Source organism: Mus musculus, chromosome 12 (assembly GCF_000001635.26).
Source record: "Mus musculus strain C57BL/6J chromosome 12, GRCm38.p6 C57BL/6J".
Lineage (NCBI taxonomy): Eukaryota > Metazoa > Chordata > Mammalia > Rodentia > Muridae > Mus > Mus musculus.
Window position 1 is genome coordinate 57,586,300 of NC_000078.6, and position 16,879 is coordinate 57,603,178.

Sequence of the window (16,879 nt, forward strand, 5' to 3'; positions counted from 1 at the left end):
GAAAAATAAAAATCATTGTGTGGGAAGCCTGTGTAATGTTTATATTTTGCTATTCTGAAAAAGGGGGAGAAAAGTCATTGTGACAGTTTATTAACTTATGGTGCCTCAGTTTTCTCATACAATGGAGCTAGTACAGCTATACAATCCTGTGTGGACAAAATTACCTTTTATAAAAATATTTGGGTTGTATCTGCATGCACACACTTGTGCCTTCCACCTTGGGTGCCTGGGTGCTCATAAAAGCCAGAAATGAGCATCAGTTCCCCTGAAGATGGAGTTACAAGTGTTTATGAGCCATCCAAAGTGGATACTTGGAGCCAAACTGGTCATCTGGAGGAACACCAGAGTGTGCTTAACTGCTGAGCACACTTGAATTAGATCCCCGTCCCTCTCTCCCAGTTCATCCTACGGAGGTGCTTTCGAGTGTCTGGGATATAGATAATGGATACATCCCTCTAGCTCTAAGACTATCTCAACTGAGGACACACATAGTAAAAACCTGCATTGTACTTAAAGGCTGCATCAAACCCTGTAAAGTCGAAGGAGCTACACTCCCCTCAACAGGGAGTGCCAGTGTGTTTGTCTCTTCACCAGACTTGTATATTATTGTGCCTATGAGTTTTTGCTAATTTGAAGGTTCAAAGGGCTTCCAAGTACTTTTTGTTAGTGTATACTGTTTTCAGAGAAGACCTCTGATGCATGTTCAATATCCCAGATAGTTGATAGCATGTCTGCAGAGCCTCAGGGAAGGAGGGTCAGGAGTCTAATTCATCAGCTCAGACTCTTATTGGCACACTGTCTATAACAGAAGGTTTTCTTTTTTTAATCCATTCATGTTATATTCCTGTCATGGAGGATTTTTGCCAGCCTGGGAAAAGTCTCTGCTTTCTTAGCCCTACAATCTAGAAGGATTAAACAGAATAGACACATTGGTGAAGCATTGTGTTATGGCAAGTACAGTAAGGAAAAATCATTTTAGGACACGAGAGGCAGAGAATGATGGAGATTGACACTCGTTTAAATAAAATGGTCAGGAAAGGGTCTTACCAGACTGAGTCTCCGGGGCCTGTCTGAAGGAAACATGGAGGCCAGCCTGTGGTTCATGAGTAGATGAGGATTGTTCCAGGTGCAGCAAGGGCAACTGCAGAGTCCCAAGGCAGAACTGTCCTGTGGTATTTAAGGAATGGAGGACTTTGCATGGTGAGATGACATCTCCGAGGTAGCTAGTCTAGCCTTTTCTTCTTATTTGATATATTTTATCCTATTTACTGTCATGAAATAAAATTCATAGTTATATTTTTTTGTCTGTATAGTGATGTCAAGATTAATATGACTTATTTGTAACATACCGGGAAAACGATCATGATTTGTAATGAAATTCCATAATGCAGTTGTCACAAGCTTTTATCTATTGATACATTCTGAATCATGAATGTAAGGAACCGTAGTGTGCCAGAAGGACCAGAGAATGAAAGAACAAAGCAGGCAATGCAGTCAGCAGCAGAACATACAACAGGATACCAGCGTCAGACTAATGTGTGTGCAGCAGGAGAAACAGCCACATATGCTAAGACCAGTTAAGGACTCTTGAAATGGAACAAATGATACTCTGCTTAAATGGAACATCAAAGCAATATTGACATGGGACAGGGTGACAAAGTGCCTTAAAATACAAACAAGTCTCATAGGTTAGAATCTTAACACATCAGGACACAATCAGTTTCTGGAAAGAAAAATAACTTATTACTAGACAATAACAGTACAGGAAGGATTGGAAAAAAAAGGCAATACAAGAAGACATGGAGAAATATACCTTCATGGGCAGTTTTAGAAGGAAGAGCAGGCTATTCAAAATGAAGTGAATAGCTTCAGTGTGTAGTTGTTGAAAAAATTATTAACATTTTGTTGAAAATCGCATCAACTAACAATAATAACACCTCTTCCTTATTAACAAAAATCCATTCATCTGTTTCATTTGGCTGCTAATCCCAGTATGCCTGGTGCTCCATTTACAGAATGGGCTTCTTTATTCAGTGTGTACATTTGTGTAATTGCAGAGAGAGAGACAGATGAGCTTGGTGATAAAAGTGCTGTTAACAGAGAGGCTACAGGCCTGGAGAGATGGCTCAGTGGTTAAGAGCACTGACTGCTCTTCTGAAAGGTCTTGCATTCAATTCCCAGCAGCCACATGGTGGCTCACGACCATCTGTAATGGGATCTGATGCACTCTTCTAGTGTGTGTCTGAAGACAGCTACAATGTACTTGTATAAATAATAATAACAATGATAATAATAAAACAGAGAGGCTACAACTGGCATAGTAGTGCCATCCCTGGATAATAATACAGTGGTTAAATGGGGAAATCTTTTGTGTTTATATATATATATATATATATAAAATGGTATTAGATTCTGGCCTTATATATTCATAAACTATTATATTTTACTGTCATGTCCTCCAGGATGCCTTAATTAGGGTTTTTTTCTGCTTTGAACAGACACAGTGACCTAAAGCAACTCTTATAAGAACAACATTTAACTGGGGCTGGCTTACAGGTTCAGAGGTTCAGTCCAGTATCATCAAGTCAGGAACATGGCGACATCCAGAGAAGCATGGTACAAGAGGAGCTGAGAGTTCTACATCTTCATCTGAAGACTGCTGGCAGAACACTGGCTTCCAGGCAGCTAGGATAAGGGTCTTAAAGCCACACCCACAGTGACACACAAACTCTAACAGGGTCACACCTTCTAATAGTGCCACTCTCTGGGCCAAGCATATACAAACTATCACACAGGACATGTGAAAACTATGCCGATGTGATGGAAGACTGATTTTTTGTTTTTGCTTATTATTATTATTGTTATTATTATTATTAGGTGCAGTTAATTTATAAAATAGTCTGTGTTCATATTAAGTATACTCCCAAGTAGGTATGTTGACTAGATATTGGGGTACATTTTCCCTGTGTCATAGGCCATACTGAGCACTTCTGCTGAGGCATCTATCTTTGTCCAAAACATTCTAATCTGTATCTACCTGTGGGGCACATAGAAGTGATTTGTCATTCTCAGGCTGTGCCAGCCGGGCCTTGTAAGTGCTCTGAGAATCACACGCTGCTCCAGTGCCTTGGCATGCTACACACTTGTCCATTTCTTCCCCGGAAGCTTGCAGCTTTTAGATTCTCCATGGGAAATGGTCCTAGGTCAGGTCCTAGGTCATTTCTGTTTTCCATTCTTAATGAATACATCTCCCTGTTGTTTCTCTATTTGGACTTACCCTGAGCGCTGGGTAGAAACACTGGTGCTCATCCCAATAGCACCTTGCATGTAATACTTCCCTGCGAGTTTACTCTGGCCAAGAAATTCAGTTCAGAGAGGCGAGGAAGTGCAAAAGGATGACCCAAACTCATCACTCTCCCATCTGAAATCAGTAGTGATTTTTCTTCTCCCTTTCCTTCCGTTCTGCCAGGTTCCCTTGAAACCTGAGAGCTAGAAGACCCTCTTTTCTATTGTTCTTATTCCACGGTAGCTCCTGTAGCTGTACCACGTGACCATGTGCCCATCGTGAGCAGTCCAGGCACAGGCAGAATTGTCTCGGAGAGTTGTAGGGAACCGTCACTTCACAACTGTCTCTTAGAGTCCTCAGAGACAAAAAAAAAGAGAAAGGAGCTTCAGAGAAGCGACCAGTTTGGCAAAATCACATGCAGTTAGCAGTGGAGCAGACCCCAGGCCCCAGATACCAGTACTGCCGTGGTACTCCTTCCGGTTCTGTGCCACTGAGCAGGCAGGTACTTACAGCTGGTCTACAGCTTAAGGTCAATAGCGCACTACAGTGCCTGCAACTGGATTTGAAATTTTATTCTTTCTGCTGGCTTGTGGATCCCTCCACCACTGAGTAATTATAACTGGTGCTGAGTTTCTTTCTTTCTTTGTTTTGGATACATTTCCTTTAATATACTTGCCTGATGAGGGAATATTAATATTGTACAAATGGAAAAGGATAGCTTAAGATGTTTTTAAAGATAGAAAACCCAATTTTGAGAATCTAGTTCATACATTTTTTTTTTCACGAAAGATTATCTAGTTCCTGTTGTATTTTAGAAGGTTTCTCCTCCTGTGTGGACATGTACCAAACTGGCTTACTCATATAAACCATTTCCAGGAAAAGACAATAAAGAGATGATTGACACACCAGGAACTAGGTGATATTATTATTTTACATCCTGATTGTAGTTTCCCACCCCCCACTCCTCTTCCCTCAGTCCCTTCCTCCTACCTCCCCTTTGCCCCCCACCTCCCACCCCATCCACTCCTTCTCCATTTCTCTTCAGAAAAGGGCAGGCCTCCTTTGGATATCAACCAGCTGTGGCATATCAAGTTGCAGGAAGACCAGATACCAGCCCGTATTCTTAGGCTGGACAAGGCAACTCGGTATGAGGGAAAGGGTTCCAAAAGTTGGCAAAATTGTCAGAGACACTCCTTGCTCCCAGTTAGGATTCCCACAAGAAGACCAAGCTTCACAACTGTAACATATATACAGAGGACCCAGGACAGTCCCATGCAGGCTCCCTGATTGTCAGTTCAGTCTCTGGCCCTTCTGAGCCCAGGTTAGTTGGTTCTGTGGATGTTCTTGTGGTGTCCTGGACCCCCTCTGGGTCCTGTAATCCTTCCTCCCCCTCTTTCTCAGGATTCCTCAAGCTCCGACTAATGTTGGCTGTAGGTCTCTGCATCTGATTCCATCAGTTGCTGGCTGAAGCCTCTTGATGACAACTGGGCTAGGCAGCACGCTATGAATGCGCCTTTCTTTTTTCTTTGCCCAACTGAATGACTCCTGTTCTCCCTTGACTCTATGCCTTCCCTCTACCTCTATGAATGTGTTCCAGCAGGAGTGCTGGGAGAATCCTTCCCTTGAGAATGGGGGACACTATTCTTTGGTTATCACTTCTTTATGCTAGACTACAGTATGGAATGATACTCCAAGGTCTTATTGGAGAGTTACGTGTGTGTGTGTGTGTGTGTGTGTGTGTGTGTGTGTGTGACCCCTTCATTCAGCTGTGCTTTGAATTCTTTTGTTTCCTCTCTCTCTTTAATAATTTCTGTTTCCTCCTTCCCATTATGCTGCAGCTGTGTGCTTTGCAGTCGATTTTTCAGTATGCCTGCAAGTAGCTCCTCTCCCACAGCGTCTCCTCCTAATATCTTATTTCTGTTCTGCCTCAGGCTTAGAAGCTGGATAAATAAACCTGGCAATATTATTTGTAAAGTGAGGGTGACTAGCCTCAGCGGCAGGGCCTTGGAAGCTTTCCTGTGGGAAAGTGCCAGCTCCCCTCCAACCTCAGGCCTCTGCTGACATCCCTTCAGGACTCTTTGCTTACGACCTGCTTCCCAAACTTCCTGCCAGACCCCAAGATGGGAAGATACCTGCACAGTGAATGCGTAAGGGATAACTACCTTTGCCATTTTCTGTTCTTCTTGGCTCAGATGCTGTGAAAATATTTTTGTATTTGAATAAGGCATATTTAGGGCATAGAGCTGTAGACCAGTTCTTTTGCAAATCAAAATGAAGAATAACCGCCTCAGAACCACAGAAAACCTTTAGGCCATTTGATTATTTTAAGATGCAAACTCTAATGCTGACCTTGGGGGATTTTTGAACCACAGCTGTCAGTTTAAACAAAGATCCAAAATTAATTAAGCATTTGTTGGAAGGGGCACAGGTTTGAGAACTGGTTGGACAACTTTTAAAAGTTAATGACAGTTCTCCAGAAAACAAATAGAGGTGCTAATATTGTGTCCACACATCCTCCAAGACCAGCTTTAAAGTCTAGCTTTAGCCTTCCCCCCCCTTCTTTTTATGGAAAATGGAGACTGGTTTTCCTGCCCACATATTCATTGTATTTTTGAAGCTAATTTCCTCCGGACTCTCCTCTCTCTTCCTGCTTCTCTCTTGCTTTTTCTCTGTTGTCCCTACAGTTTATAACCTGGCGAGAGTTTACTGTCACTGTCCCATCTGAAACTTAAGTCAACACTGTCAGCTTTTTGGTTTAGAAAAACTTGAATATCATGATTAATTTCTGGATCATTGTTATAAATATTAAAGTTTCCTATAAGTGGTTATTAGCTGCTTTGAAGGTGTAATCATTAGAGGGCTATGATCTCTCATATCTATGTCAAAGTAGAAGAAACATCCCTGTAAATTTAGATTGAAACGTAGTGTTGCATTCAGGCCAAGTGTGCAGAACCTGGAGGGAGGTGCTGTGAGTAGCACATGGCAGTGGGAAGGTGCTCCATCTTGGTTCGGACAGTGCTCTGTGACACTGAGTGACACAGTATGACTCATATTTTAGAAGGGGCACTCTCGAGGCAATCCCTCCATTGGCTGGTGGGAGCAAGAGTTAGACTACATCTAAACTACATCTGGGTGGTTTGGCTATAGAGCAGGCTGCAAAATAAAGGACGGACAGCAAGAGACAGTTGAGTGACGGCCTCAGAATCTGGGAGTGGTGATGATGATGAGCCATTAAGATGAACCATATGAAGTTTCTGTGTTAAAAAATGAATTGGTTCCTATGGTTCAAACTTACCATTTATTAGCCGATTGGATTGAGCATTGGCAGAGGATCAGGTCACAGACTACATCAGAGCTGCTGCTAGAAAAAGTTTCAGGGGAGCAGGCTTGCTTTCCCCTTACCTATGAGTTATTTTGAGAATTAGCGTATGAAGCCATGGACCCCCTCATGGCGTTTTTATATATACTTTTAGTTCTTGTGATCTTCCTGTCTTCCCGGCCCCTCCTGCTGGTCTCCCATTCCATTTCTGTGTGCTGTGGGGAAAGAAGACCTACACAGGGAGGAGAGAATGATTGGAGACACCATGAGCAAAAGTAGACTTAATGTTCCTAATGTTTTCTTGATGTTTATGTTTTGAAATATTTTATATTCTAATCTTGGTCAAAGTCATACATAAACCTTGTTTGGAAAGTTGATATAGTACTCGGCGTATACAAATGGCTCCTTGTTAAACTCCTCGTTAAATTTCCACTCCCATTGGTCGTGCAAACTTTATATGCCTCAGTATAGGGGAATGCCAGGGCCAAGAAGTGGGAGTGGGTGGGTAGGGGAGTGGGTGGGGTAGGGTATGGGGGACTTTTGGGATAGCACTGGAAATGTAAATGAAGAAAATACCTAATAAAAAAATTTCCACTCCTCCTATTGCTTCCTGCCTCCTGTAGATAGCTGCTTTTCTAAAGGTTAGCTGTTGCAATTTATATATCACTTCATATTTCTGTGTCATATACTATTGATGATAGGTTTTTCATTTCCATCCTTTTCTTTCTGGGAACATGTTGTGGCAAGGTCTGATTGTGTAGCTAGGGCTGGCCTTAAACTCGTGATTCTCCACCTCAGCCTTCTGATCTGGGCTTGCAGGTATGCAACACCACATGTCGGGCTGGGCTGCTAGCTTCTCTTTCTGCACCCATCTATTGTTCTCCCATTATGGAGTTTGACAGTTTGTCATCTTTGTTACAGCTCACCCTCTTTGCTGGGGTGCACAAACTTTCTCACCTTTCAAATAGAGTGAGTTTGAACTTTTGAGTTCGAGGTATTGTAGTTATAGACAGATGTGGGGAATTTCTCAAGCATTTGCTTTTCCTTTTGGATTCATGATTGCAAAGTTTTTCTCTGGTTACTTTGTTTCTTATGTGCACATCACTGATTTACCACTGAAGACAAGTGTAACTGTCTTCTGAGCGCATCTGGACATATTAGGTAATCTTTCCTGTTCTTTCTTAGACATTTTCCCCTTGAGCCTTTGGTCTCAGTCAGGCTTGGATGTGATCTGGCCTGCTACTTAGTTTCCTCGGGCCTGCTATCTGACTTCATGTGTTAATTGTCTCTGCATCTTCCTCTTTTTCAATCTACTGGGAAGGCAGGAGGCGTGGGGGCAGTGTGTGTGTGTGTGTGTGTGTGTGTGTGTGTGTGTGTGTATGCTGTGTATAGGTAGGTGTGTTAGATTTTTCACGTCTGAAAATTTCATTATTCAGTCTCTCTTACAATGATAGCTTGGCTGGTGGGAGAATTCTGGATTATAAGTCACTTTACCTTGAATTTTGGAAGTTCTGTCTCCTGATGTCTGTGGCTGCAGGTATAAGATTCAGTAATGTTTTTGGGGAGGTCTCATTTTTAGCTTCTTAAGCTCCTGCTCTGGGGTGAGAGAGAAGCTACTTGGTTGCACAGAGGGGACTAGAATGAAGGCTGGTCCTGGTTACCCACTCAAACTTGGAATTTAGGGTCTCTAATTCCTAAACCTTTCTGAGGTTTTATATGAGCAACTACAAGGCCTGTTTTTCTTCTGGATTTTCAGTTTTTGTAAGAAATAGTTACTTTTCAGAGTTGTTGGTAAAATAATAAGAAAATATTTACATAACACTCTCTTGTCATCTTAGCCATGATTGTTGTTATTTTTAATGGGCCCTTTTATTTATTCATTTATACACTGGCGACTCACTACATGCATTGCAATAGTAAGTCGCAAAAATAAATAATTGTCTTGTAGAATACATCTTGAGGTTCTTATTAAATCTCATCCAAAGTAAACTTCCTTTCATGGATTTGTTCCCAATGGGAAGAACATTGTCTTCTTACCGTTAAAACTGGTTAAGACACTTAAACATGTTTCTTCTACATGTGCCTTTTCAATTCTCTTTTAAGTGATAGAAAATTAAGCACAGGACTAGGAAAATAGAAATTGCACTGAAACTTGGTACACAAGGTACAGCAGTTCTGGATTTTTTTTTTTAATTTTACTTCAAAACATTTAATCCCATGAACTTACAAAATATATAGTTGGTATACAGAAAAAAGTTACATTTGTTTAAATTATACTCTTTCTAGAAATATACCTATGCCAGAGGCTTGCATTTTTGAAATGGCTTCTGGTTCACAGGGAATATTTTTTAAGTTTTATCATTATGATCTGTTGATTTTAACTTAGAAATTATATATTTTTATTTTGGAAGTATTGAGGATTGAACCTTTGTTTGCTAGGCAGGCAGTCTAACACTGAACCACCTTCCCAGACATAGACTTCTCCACTCTAACTTGTTCCTTCAGTAATCTCTGGACTGCGTGATTTCTTTGCCACAGGAATAAGTGTGTGACAGTGTGATATTCTGATTGTTCTTAAGGTGTACAGTAAATGTTGCTGCCACTGTCACCCTGGCCCCCACTGGATGCTAAACTGCTTGTTTCTGTGGCATATCAGTCTCCTATTTAGCCAGGAAAAGCAAGAATAATGTTCAGGTACACTTGTGAGTTGTAATACTGTGAAGATAGATCCTTATGAAACCAAGATGATAAATGTATCATCAGAGTGGGAAAGCTAAATGAGCCAGAAGAGCAAAGAGCAACACAAACACAAATGTAAATGAATGACAATGTCTCCAATTACCTTGCATTTAATTTTAAACTTGAATTTCCAGCTAGTTTTAGCATTTTAGCTTTGGCGGTTTACTTTTGTGCTGCTGTTTTGCCCCAGTGTCACGATGAAGAGTCTTAGTGTCCCATATTTATAGGTCCAAGATCAGTCAGTTTTGTCTTTCCTGACAGAACTGCCTTTGTGCCAGGTTGAAATGAGTGTATTGTTTCCTTGAACTTTCTGCTATATTGGTAATAAAGGCACGCAATATCCCTGTTCTCAGTTTTTATTTTCTTAATTACTAACCCTGATTAATTCATCATGACTCATGTGCACAGAGGTCCCCAAAGACTTTAAGCAGGGACCAGCAAAGGATAATGGGATAAAACTGCAGATTCCCAAGAAAGGCAAAGCACTCAGAAACACTGGCGTGATACTTTCTACCTCCCAAGATTTTATGTGTGGGTATTGATAAGGGACTTTGATACATAATCACTTCTCTTTGTAGTCCTTAATTGAAGGCCTCTTGAGCCTTGCCCACCTCTTTTACTAAGTAAGATGAGACTAATAGTGACCACTACCATGTGGATTTATTGAGAAATATCATAAAATGCTCACTTAGACCTGGTATACAGGGGCGCAATATTTGATAGCTTTCATAGTGCATTCTCTCTCTCTCTCTCTGGTCAAGTATCTAACCTTGAGAGCGAGTTAAGTTTTTTGGAAATAGCAAATATCACTTAGGACAATCCCTTGTGAATAAAATAAAAATGGGTGAACATCATGAAATTAAAGGCCTGGTATCAGAAATCCCAGTGTAGCAACTGAAAAAAGGAAAGAAACTGTGTATGTGTATGTCGCAAAGGGCCTTGAAGGTAAGTAATTACAAAAGATATTTCAGAAACTGTAGGAATATGGAAATTCTATAAAGGACTTCCTCAAAGTAGCTGGTAGCCTTGAGAGTACAAAGCAGAGTAAGATGTTAACTAAGCCACTCGCAAAGCACCTTGTGTTTGAGCAACTACTGTGTATCAGGTATAGTGCCATTGCCCTGATCTTCTGACCTGAAAGGAGAGATAGGCTAAAACCTAACAGTTTGGTAAACTCCAGTGAGTTCTAATAGTCTGTGCTATATGGCTAGTTAACCTCATCAGAGATGTGTCTGGGAGGAGGAAGGCAGAGGATGTGGAGTGTGTGTGCATAAGTGTATGTATGTGTGTGTATCTGTGTCTACATATCTGTAAGTCTGTGTGTCTCTGTATGTGTGCATGTGTGTGTGTGTCTGTGTGTGTATGTATCTCTCTGTGTGTATGTACATGCGTGCATGTGTGTGTGTGATTGATCAGGTTTGATTCAGGATAATACCCTGAGAAGGAGTGGATACAGTGAGAGATGCAGCAGAGATGTGATTATAGTACTTAACATTTCACAGTGTGTTTCTCAGAGCTATGTGAGCAGCAAATTTAAGGGTCTGGTGATAAGTGAGACTTGGGAGGCAAGAAGAGACAAGAGATCCTAATGGGAGGTGCTTCCTTCCGGCATTTGTAGCCCACTCTCTGGGATACCAGAGAAGAACATCAGAGTGAGCAAGCTTACTGAAGTCTGTGAATAACTAGTATGGCTGATCCTAGAAGCACCTTTCACAGTGTGAGTGCTAACCTCATAAATGCTAAGCAGGAACGCTGGGAGAAGAAGGACTTAGGAGCAACCGCTGAGGAGCTGTCTCTGTCCCCTTTGCTAAGAGCCAGGCTTTCTTGTGAGGTTCTCCCATCATGACTAACTCCTTCATTTTCTGGAATGTTAACCAAGTGACTTTCAATACTCTTGACAATAAGATTTAGGGACTTCTGTCCCATCTGATTTTTCCAGATATTTCTCAACATCCTTAAATTCCAGTTTATTGAAGATGGATCCTCCCTTATATTTCAAAACTTGAAATTTATTTTAATTAAATATTTCTCTTTAAGGCAATCCTTAAACAATGGAAAATAGGGAGTGTTCAGAAATATTCTTTGAGTCCTTATTTCTGTTACTTGTGGTAGGCCATCATCCATGTGTTGATGTGTTGCCTACATCCTATGCCCTATGCCTTCTATGCCTTACCCCTAATAAAACTCTTTTTTTTTTTTACCAGATACTTTAATAAGAGATTGGATCTCTATTGATACAGGATAACATCTAAATCCAAACCACAGATATCACAGAGTAGAGAATGACCCCCATAACTTGATTTTGTCAGTGTCATTTTACTATCTCATCTTTTGTCTTCCTGCATAGTTATATGACACAGCTAATGCTATGTAACAAAAGAACTCCCAAAGCCCAGTGGCTTTAAATAGTATTTCTCACATCTGTAGATTGACTGGCACCCTAGTTCTATTGCTGCTGCTACTGCTAAGGATGAAATACCCTGACAAAAAGTAGCTTAGGGGAGAAAGGGATTTGGTTTAGTTCTCAATTCTTGAGTTCATCATTGTGGTTGAGTCAAGGCAAGAACTTAAAATAGCAGAGATGAGTGAACATACTTGCTCTTTTTCTTGTACTTGATTATTCCACTCGCATATAGTTCAGAACACCTTTCCTAGGGAATGGTGCTACCCACACTGGATGGGTCCTCCCACGTCAGTTGATTTAATTAAAACAATTCCTGGTGGATACCCCCAGACCAACTCAATTAGACAATTCCTCATTGAGACTCTTTTCTCAAATGACTTCACTGTGTCAAGTTGTTAATTAAAGCTAAGTATATAGTCAGTATTAGCTAATTTAGAAGTGCTTGCTCATGCCTCTTTTGCTCACTTGTCTTATTTGTATATAGTGAATCAGTTAAAGATTCTATTATGGCTGGATCATGTTTGTACTATATTTCCCTGGGACCAGCATATGACTAGGAACATCCATGTATGTTTCCTTCCTGAAATCTATGATTTCAGAAGGCATGCATTTACCATGCTGGCATACAAGCTGGCTTGATCTTAAGACTCAGAGTTGGCATATTGTTATTTCTGTATCTATTTGGAAAACAAGTGAAAGCACGTTTCTTCAAGTGAGATTTAATTACCTTTCAAAAAGGCTGTGCAGAACAAGAATATTTTAGTCTCTTGGTGACTTTAAAGTTGACCTTATTGCTTCTAAAGGAAATCTAGTATACCTACAGGATTTCCCTTGGTCCCCTTTGAGCAACAACTCATTTGGTAGCATATTATTATTATTTATCTAACCACTAATATATATGTTCACTTTGGAGGTGACTGTCTAAGTGATCAGAGTTGAGTCTTTTTTTTCTGTTTTTATAAGGATTAAAATATTGAATTTGTGATTGAAGACCATAAAATGTGGAAGCAAGATTGTTTTTCTTTTGCCTTTTTATGCTACAAATCACTTCATATAATTCCTTGGACTTAGTAGTTACTTTATAGATAAATATTTGTTGAATGAAGTAAACAAAAATGTGCTTGCTTTTGGAGCTCTGAATATTATTTTTGGAGCATTTATTTATGTTATTAAATCTTAGGAAGCCCAAGAGAAAGTTTTAAATAAATTCTTTTCAAAATTTATCATTTATTTTCTCTACTTTGTAGGACAAAAGTTCAGAGAATATGGAACTTAGTATGCAGAAAGTAAAACTTCGTACTGATGATTTTAATTAATCTTTATCTTAACTAAGGAAGACACATACATTGCATAAAATTTCATGCATGATTTGTGTAACTGAAAGAATAAGAGTTTTGTTCTCGTTTGGCTCTGTGTAATTAGGTCAAGAATCATGTTCTTGGCATAGGGATGTTTTATTTCTAGTAATCTCTTGAATTCTGAAGATTTTTCAAATATTTCAGAAGTTCTACAAAGACTGTTATTTAAAGGTACTGATGAATAATGAGATATTGAGTGATATGATTTCAGGGTCTTTGGGTCTAAGTCACTTATGAAAAGCTAGCCTAGCATGTTACTGTCTCCTGTAGCACAAAACAACAGCAGGAATGACAAAAAGACTTCAAGATGTATTTGTAGGACAAAGGGTATGTGAAATATTGCCAAGTATATATTGTTAACACACATACTTGTTTTATCTAAAGATTCTGTCACCAACTTCTTCACTTATTAATGATGTTTCTAAGCAATATATATTTAATTATTCTTCTTTGATATAATACATCCTAACTGCAATTTCCCCTCCCCTACTCTTCTCAATATTTTTGTGAAATAAGTGTCACAAAGCTTAGACAGCTTAAAAAACTGGACGTGTATTAGTTCATGTAGGGTTTGTGAGTCATGAGTCTGGAAGCAGCTTAGCTGGATGGTTGTGACCCCTACTTCTGATGGATTGGGTCTAGGCCTTTTCTGCAGCCCTTTTTTTTTTTTTTTTTTTTTTTTTTCATTTTTTTAATTAGGTATTTAGCTCATTTACATTTCCAATGCTATACTAAAAGTTCCCCTTACCCACCCACCCCCACTCCCCTACCCACCCACTCCCCCCCTTTGGCCCTGGCGTTCCCCTGTACCGGGGCACACAAAGTCTGCGTGTCCAATGGGCCTCTCTTTCCAGTGATGGCCGACTAGGCCATCTTTTGATACATATGCAGCTAGAGTCAAGAGCTCAGGGGTACTGGTTAGTTCATAATGTTGTTCCACCTATAGGGTTGAAGATCCCTTTAGCTCCTTGGGTACTTTCTCTAGCTCCTCCATTGGGAGCCCTGTGATCCATCCATTAGCTGACTGTGAGCATCCACTTCTGTGTTTGCTAGGCCCCGACATAGTCTCACAAGAGACAGCTACATCTGGGTCCTTTCAGTAAAATCTTGCTAGTGTATGCAATGGTGTCAGCATTTGGAAGCTGATTATGGGGTGGATCCCTGGATATGGCAGTCTCTACATGGTCCATCCTTTCATCTCAGCTCCATACTTTGTTTCTGTAACTCCTTCCATGGGTGTTTTGTTCCCACTTCTAAGGAGGGGCATAGTGTCCACACTTCAGTCTTCATTTTTCTTGAGTTTCATGTGTTTAGGAAATTGTATCTTATATCGTGGGTATCCTAGGTTTTGGGCTAGTATCCACTTATCAGTGAGTACATATTGTGTGAGTTCCTTTGTGATTGTGTTACCTCACTCAGGATGATGCTCTCCAGGTCCATCCATTTGGCTAGGAATTTCATAAATTCATTCTTTTTAATAGCTGAGTAGTACTCCATTGTGTAGATGTACCACATTTTCTGTATCCATTCCTCTGTTGAGGGGCATCTGGGTTCTTTCCAGTTTCTGGCTATTATAAATAAGGCTGCTATGAACATAGTGGAGCATGTGTCCTTCTTACCAGTTGGGGCTTCTTCTGGATATATGCCCAGGAGAGGTATTGCTGGATCCTCCGGTAGTACTATGTCCAATTTTCTGAGGAACCGCCAGACTGATTTCCAGAGTGGTTGTACAAGCCTGCAATCCCACCAACAATGGAGGAGTGTTCCTCTTTCTCCACATCCTCGCCAGCATCTGCTGTCACCTGAATTTTTGATCTTAGCCATTCTCACTGGTGTGAGGTGGAATCTCAGGGTTGTTTTGATTTGCATTTCCCTAATGATTAAGGATGTTGAACATTTTTTCAGGTGCTTCTCTGCCATTCGGTATTCCTCAGGTGAGAATTCTTTGTTCAGTTCTGAGCCCCATTTTTTAAGGGGGTTATTTGATTTTCTGAGGTCCACCTTCTTGAGTTCTTTATATATGTTGGATATTAGTCCCCTATCTGATTTAGGATAGGTAAAGATCCTTTCCCAGTCTGTTGGTGGTCTTTTTGTCTTATAGACAGTGTCTTTTGCCTTGCAGAAACTTTGGAGTTTCATTAGGTCCCATTTGTCAATTCTCGATCTTACAGCACAAGCCATTGCTGTTCTGTTCAGGAATTTTTCCCCTGTGCCCATATCTTCAAGGCTTTTCCCCACTTTCTCCTCTATAAGTTTCAGTGTCTGGTTTTATGTGAAGTTCCTTGATCCACTTAGATTTGACCTTAGTACAAGGAGATAAGTATGGATCGATTCGCATTCTTCTACATGATAACAACCAGTTGTGCCAGCACCAATTGTTGAAAATGCTGTCTTTCTTCCACTGGATGGTTTTGGCTCCCTTGTCGAAGATCAAGTGACCATAGGTGTGTGGGTTCATTTCTGGGTCTTCAATTCTATTCCATTGGTCCACTTGTCTGTCTCTATACCAGTACCATGCAGTTTTTATCACAATTGCTCTGTAGTAAAGCTTTAGGTCAGGCATGGTGATTCCACCAGAGGTTCTTTTATCCTTGAGAAGAGTTTTTGCTATCCTCGGTTTTTTGTTATTCCAGATGAATTTGCAAATTGCTCCTTCTAATTCGTTGAAGAATTGAGTTGGAATTTTAATGGGGATTGCATTGAATCTGTAGATTGCTTTTGGCAAGATAGCCATTTTTACAATGTTGGTCCTGCCAATCCATGAGCATGGGAGATCTTTCCATCTTCTGAGATCTTCTTTAATTTCTTTCTTCAGGGACTTGAAGTTTTTATCATACAGATCTTTCACTTCCTTCGTTAGAGTCACGCCGAGATATTTTATATTATTTGTGGCTATTGAGAAGGGTGTTGTTTCCCTAATTTCTTTCTCAGCCTGTTTATTCTTTGTGTAGAGAAAGGCCATTGACTTGTTTGAGTTAATTTTATATCCAGCTACTTCACCGAAGCTGTTTATCAGGTTTAGGAGTTCTCTGTTGGAATTTTTAGGGTCACTTATATATACTATCATATCATCTGCAAAAAGTGATATTTTGACTTCCTCTTTTCCAATTTGTATCCCCTTGATCTCCTTTTGTTGTCGAATTGCTCTGGCTAATACTTCAAGTACTATGTTGAAAAGGTAGGGAGAAAGTGGGCAGCCTTGTCTAGTCCCTGATTTTAGTGGGATTGCTTCCAGCTTCTCTCCATTTACTTTGATGTTGGCTACTGGTTTGCTGTAGATTGCTTTTATCATGTTTAGGTATTGGCCTTGAATTCCTGATCTTTCCAGAACTTTTATCATGAATGGGTGTTGGATCTTGTCAAATGCTTTTTCTGCATCTAACGAGATGATCATGTGGTTTTTGTCTTTGAGTTTGTTTATATAATGGATTACATTGATGGATTTTCGTATATTAAACCATCCCTGCATCCCTGGAATAAAACCTACTTGGTCAGGATGGATGATTGCTTTAATGTGTTCTTGGATTCGGTTAGCGAGAATTTTATTAAGAATTTTTGCATCGATGTTCATAAGAGAAATTGGTCTGAAGTTCTCTATCTTTGTTGGATCTTTCTGTGGTTTAGGTATCAGAGTAATAGTGGCTTCATAAAATGAGTTGGGTAGAGTACCTTCTACTTCTATCTTGTGAAAAAGTTTGTGCAGAACTGGAGTTAGATCTTCTTTGAAGGTCTGATAGAACTCTGCACTAAACCCATCTGGTCCTGGGCTTTTT

At 40.2% G+C, this 16,879-nt stretch overlaps 1 protein-coding gene and 1 long non-coding RNA gene across 17 annotated transcripts in view; one reads left to right on the plus strand and one right to left on the minus strand.

Moving 5' to 3' along the window:
• Positions 1-16,879, plus strand: part of Ttc6 (tetratricopeptide repeat domain 6) — a 191,208-nt gene that overhangs the window by 39,596 nt on the left and 134,733 nt on the right. The gene's annotated exons all lie outside the window — the stretch shown is intronic.
• 4921518K17Rik (RIKEN cDNA 4921518K17 gene) overlaps positions 1-16,879 on the minus strand; it is a 32,628-nt gene that overhangs the window by 325 nt on the left and 15,424 nt on the right. Inside the window, exons 3-4 of the long non-coding RNA NR_131110.1 lie at positions 6,582-6,837; positions 1,048-3,641 (exon numbers count right to left, since the gene is read on the minus strand). This is a non-coding gene — a long non-coding RNA (RIKEN cDNA 4921518K17 gene). The remainder of the gene's footprint in view (positions 1-1,047; positions 3,642-6,581; positions 6,838-16,879) is intronic.